The sequence below is a fragment of the Neophocaena asiaeorientalis genome, unplaced genomic scaffold (assembly GCF_003031525.2).
Source record: "Neophocaena asiaeorientalis asiaeorientalis breed wild unplaced genomic scaffold, Neophocaena_asiaeorientalis_V1.1 scaffold357, whole genome shotgun sequence".
In the NCBI taxonomy this organism is placed as follows: Eukaryota; Metazoa; Chordata; class Mammalia; order Artiodactyla; family Phocoenidae; genus Neophocaena; species Neophocaena asiaeorientalis.
In genome coordinates this window covers 1,221,835-1,227,834 of record NW_020173270.1, presented here as the reverse complement: position 1 = coordinate 1,227,834, position 6,000 = coordinate 1,221,835, and positions in this window count along the sequence as shown.

The window sequence follows — 6,000 nt, the reverse complement described above, 5'->3', positions numbered from 1 at the left end:
AAAAAAAAAAAAAAAAAAAAAAAAAAAAAAAAAAAAAGGAAGAGAGTGATGGAGGGAGGGAAGGAGGAAGGAAGGAAGGTAGAAAGGATGAAAGGAAAGATGTCAGGGAGGCTCTGGCTTGTCTTTTTTTATATATATAAATTTATTTATTTATTTTGGCTGCTTTGGGTCGTCGTTATTGCACCCGGGCTTTCTCTAGTTACGGCAAGCAGGAGCTACTCTTCGTTGTAGTGCGTGGTCTTCTCATTGTGGTGGCTTCTCTTGTTGCGGAGCACGGGCTCTAGGCGCGCGGGCTTCAGTAGTTGTGGCATGCAGGCTCAGTAGTTGTGGCTCATGGGCTTAGTTGCTCTGCAGCATGTGGGATCTTCCCGGACCAGGGCTCGAACCCGTGTCCCCTTCATTGGCAGGTGGATTCTTAACCACTGTGCCACCAGGGAAGCCCTCTGGCTTGTTTTTGTACAGACCTTGATCTAAGAATGTTTTTTTACATTTTAGAAGGATTTTTAAAAAACAAAGAAGGATGTTTGACAGATACTGTACATGACCTGCAATGACTGAAATATTTATTATCTGGTCCTTTATGGGAAAAAAAAAGTGTGCCTACCCCTGAATTAGTGCATTGGTTATCTATTGCTATGAAACAAATTACCCCCAAACTTAGGAGCTTAAACCACTAAATATTTATTATTTCACAATTTCTGTTAGGGAGCAACTTAGCTGCATAATTTTGGTGCAGCAGTCTTTCATGAGGTTATAATCAAGATGTCAGCTGGACACAACATTGTTGACTATTGCATTTTGGGGGGGGGCTACACCACAGGGCTTGTGTGATCTTAGTTACCCGACCAGGGGTCGAACCCATGCCCCCTGCAGTGGAAGCACAGAGTCTTAACCGCTGTACCACCAGGGAAGTCCCTGGACACAACACTGTAAATCAACTATACTCCAATAAAAATTTTTTAAAAACAACAACAGTGTAAATCAACTATACTCCAATTAAAAAAAAAAAAAAGATGTCAGCTAGGGCTGCCATCATCTGAAGGTTTGACGGGCTGGAGAAGCCATCTCCAAAGTAGCTCACTCATACGACTGGCAAGTTGGCGATGGTTGTTAGTGGGAGGTCTCAGTTCCTCACCGTGTGGAACTCTCCTCAAGTCTCCCCAAAATATGGCAGCTGGCTTTCCCCAGAGTGAGTGATCCAAGAGAAAAAGCACAGGGGAAGCCACAGTGCCTTTTGCGACCTAGCCTCAGAAATCACTCACCATCATTTCTGCAACCTCCTATCAGTCACATGAGGACGCACTAGTCAGTGTGGGTGAGGGCTACACATGGCATGAGAAGCAACAGGCAGGGGTCACTGTAGGCCATCTTGCAGGCTGCCAACCACAAATAGTAAGTGGCAGAGCTTGGGATTTGAACCCAAACAATCTGGATCCAGAGTCTGTGCCCTCACCGCCACATACAGATGTCCTTCAATGGCAAAGGGTGGGAAAATTTTTTAAATAGACTTCATTGTTTAGGTCGGTTTTAGATTTACAGAAAAATTGAGACTATAGTACATGTATGAGAAACTTCTCATATACCCCTGCACAGTTTCCCCTCCTATAAACATCATCATCAGTATATTTGTTATAATTAGTAAACCAATATGGATACATTATTATTACATGAAGTCCACAGATTTCCTTGGTTTTCACCTGATATCCTTTTTCTGTTCCAAGATCTCATCGAGGACATCATATTATATTTAGATGTCGTGTCTCCTTAGGCTTGACTTAACTGTGGCAATTTCTCAGACTTCTCCTTGTTTTTGATGTCCTTGACAGTTCTGAGGACTGGTCATGAATACTGTAGGATGACACTTTATTGGGATCTACCTGATGTTTTCCCAGGATTAGGCTTATCGGGTTACGGGCTGAGGGAGGTATATCACAGAAGTAAAATGCCATTTATTTTATTTTATTTTTTGGCTGTGCCGCGTGGCTTGTGGGATCTTTGTTCCCCGACCAGGGATCAAATCCCGGGCCCCCTGCAGTGGAAGTGCAGAGCCCTAACCACTGGTCCGCCAAGGAATTCCCCTAAAATGCCGTTTTAATCATATCATATCAAGGGTGTATATGATCAACATGGTTTATGACTATTGATGTTGCTTTGATCAACCTGCTGAAGTACAGTTTATCAGGTTTCTCAACTGCAAAATTATTATCCCTGCTCCCTTTTCCATAATGTACTCTTTGAAAGGAAGTCTCTGTGCAGAGTCCATACAAAAGGGGCTGGGAGTTAAACTCCCCTTCCTCCAGGGCAGAGCATCTACACGGATTATTTGGAATTCACCGTGAGAAATTTGTCTCTTCTCCCCCCACTTATTAATTTATTCAATCCTTTATTTATATCCGTATGGATTCATGAATAGTTATTTTATACTTCGGGTTATAATCCAATACTACTTGATTTTCATGAGCAAATCTCTCCAGTTTGACCATTGGGAGCTCTTGCAGTTGGCTGCTAGAAAATACATTTAAATTTTCATGGGCATTTACTAAATTAGATCCTAAGAGTTTGGGCAGTTTAGATTTCCACTCCACCATAGATTGAAGTTTTTATTTTTTGTGGAGGTGAAATTCACAGAACACACCATTAGCCATTTCAAAGTAGACAATTCAGTGGCGCTTGGTATCTTTACAATATGTGGAGTCTCCACCTCTCTCGAGTTTCGAAACTTTTTCATCACCCCAGAAGAACACCCTGTACCCATTATGTAATCATCCCCAACTTGCTCCTACCTCCCATCCACTGGTAACCACGAACCTGCTTTCTGTCTCCATGGATTTGCCCGTTCTGGATACATCATAAAAAAGGATTCATGCAATATGTGACTTTTGATGTCTGGCTTCTTTCAGTTAGCATAATGTTTTCAAGATTCCTCAAAGTTAATAGCACGTGACAGTTCTTTGTTTCTTTTATGGCTGAATAATATCCCATTGTGTGTGGGAGATACCACATTTTGGAGGTGGATTCTTTTTAATTCATTTTTTTAAATTTTTGGCTGAGTGGGGTCTTTGCTGCTGTGCGCGGGCTTTCTCTAGTTGCGGCGAGCGGGGGCTACTCTTCGTTGCGGTGTGCGGGCTTCTCATTGCGGTGGCTTCTTTTGTTGAGGAGCACGGGCTCTAGGCGCGCGGGCTTCAGTAGTTGTGGCTCACGGGCTCTAGAGTGCAGGCTCAGTAGTTGTGGTGCACGGGCTTAGTTGCTCCGCGGCACGTGGGATCTTCCCGGCCCAGGGCTCGAACCCGTGGCCCCTGCATTGGCAGGCATATTCTTAACCACTGCACCACCACAGAAGCCCCCCACATTGTTTATCCATTCATCTGTTGATAGACGCTTGGGTTGTTTTGACCTTTTGGTTATTGTAAATAATACTGCTGTGAACACTGGCATACAAATACCCATTTGAGTTTTCCAATGCCTGAACATACCCTGGGATAAATCGCACTTGGTCATGGTGTACAATCTATTTAATGTACTGTTGGATTCAGTTTGTTGGTATTATTTACCCACCAGATCACGTCTGGCTGAGGGTTGACGGTTGCTCCGGAGGGCATTAACAGCTGCACAGGCTGGGGGCCACAAAGACCCTGAAGGAGAAAATAGAAAAACACATGCATTCTTGAGGTAGAAGTTCTACGCATTTTGGAATTGTCCACAACAAATGCAGCTGAAATCCAGGTAGGCCAAGGAGATAAGAAGCAGGGCACTAAAAGGTTACACTTATACATCTGAGTGCATATATAAATGTAATAATTCCTTTCTCTGAAGCTGCCTGGTGTCCTGCCCCTCCTTATTATTTTTCCTCTGGTATTTTCCAGCCTAGACTTAAAGGCAGCCCAAAACCCAGAACTGCACGCTGGATGTAGACAGAAAGGGCTCTTTAAAAAACCCTTTCTTACTGGTCTGATGAGCAGGGAAGGAAGGAGGACCTGTGGGTTGGAGAGAGTGGTGGTACATACACAGAACGGATCCAAATAGCACTGCAACAGCTTTGAAAACTGAAGTGATATTGGAACCACTGCCTGGAGAAAGTGGGTTGCAACCTACAACCTGAACCTAACTGAGTTGACTGCCTGACAAAACATAAATATCAACATTCTCTGTAGGGTTTTAGACAAGACCTAGAGTATCATAATATAATAGTACAATATGTTGTATATAATGTCCAGGATACAATCCAAAATTATTCAACATGTGAAACAGTAGGAAATTTCCAACTACTCACAAAGGAAAAGAAAATCATCCTATGCCAACCCTAAAATCATGCAGATGTTGGAAGTATCACACAAATACTTTAAAGCAGCAATTATAACTATGCCCGGGAAGTAAGAGCAAACACTCTTGAACTAATGGAAACAAAGTCTCAGTAGAGAAATATTTTTTTAAAGAACCACATGGAAATTTCGGAACTGAGAAATACAGTAACCAAAATTAATAATTCACTGGATGGGCTAAATAGCAGAATGGAGGTAGTAGAGAAAAGAGTCAACGACCTTGAAAATAGAGCAATACAAATTATCCAGTCTCAACGACAGAGCTGTGGGACAATATTAAAAGGTCTAACATTCCTGTCAGGAGAGTCCCAGAAAGAGAGGAGAAAGAAGTAAAATGCAGAAAAAAATATTTGAAGAAATAATAGCTGAAAACTCCCCCAAATGGCAAAAGACACAAGCCCACAGATTCAAGAAGCTCAGCAAATCCCAAGCACAACAAACTCAAAGAAATCCATGCCTGGACACATCATAATCAAACTGCTGAAAACTAAAAACAAAGAAAAACTCTTGAAAGCAGCCAGAGAGGGACAATCCATTGTGTACAGAGAAACAATGATTTGAATGATGATGGATTTCTCATCAAAAAACATACAAGATGGAAGGCAGGGAAATAATATTTTTCAAGTGCTGAAAGAATTGTCAACCCCAAATTCTATTTCCCATGAAAATGAAGAAATGAAGTAAAGACATTCTCAAATGAAGGATAACTAAGAAAATTTGTTGCTAGTAAATCCTCTCTTAAAAAAAAAAAAAAAAGGTTAATGGAAGTTCTTCAAATAGAAGGGAAATAATACCAGAAGGAAGGTCGGAACTTCAGGAACAAAGACCAACAGAAATGATAAATCTCTGGTAATACACTATTTTCCTTCTCTTTAAAATGTTTGATGGTTGAAAGCAAAAATTAAAACATTGATGACGTTTTCCAGTGTATGTAGATGTAACACATGTGACAATTCCAACACAGAGAAGGGAGGAAAAAGGAAACTAAACAGAGGTTCTGCACTCCACTTGAAGAGCTAAAATATTAATTTTAAGTAGACTGTGAAAAGGTAAGTATGTATATTGTAATCCATAGAGCCATCTCTAAAAAGGAGAGAGAGATTGTGAAAAACTCAAGAGCTAAATTTAAATGGAATACTAAAAAATATTCAAATACAGGTATACCTTGTTTATGGTACTTCATTTTATCGCATTTTGCAGATGTTGCGTTTTTTACCAATTGAAGTTTTGTGGCAACCTATGTCGAACAATTCTATTGCCACCATTTTTTCAACAGCATTTGCTCACTTCATGTCTCTGTGTCACATTTTGGTAATTCTCATAATATTTCAAAGTTTTTCATTATTGGGGCTTCCCTGGTGGCGCAGTGGTTGAGAATCTGCCTGCCAATGCAGGGGACACGGCTTCGAGCCCTGGTCTGGGAAGATCCCACGTGCCGTGGAGCAACTAGGCCTGTGCGCCACAACTACTGAGCCTGCATGTCTGGAGCCTGTGCTCCGCAACGAGAGGCCGCAACAGTGAGAGGCCCACGCACCGTGATGAAGAGTGGCCCCCGCTCGCCGCAACTAGAGAAAGCCCTTGCACAGAAATGAAGACCCAACACAGCCATCAATCAATCAATCAATAAAATTTTTACAAAAAGTTTTTCGTTATTATATTTATCATGGTGATCTGTGATCAG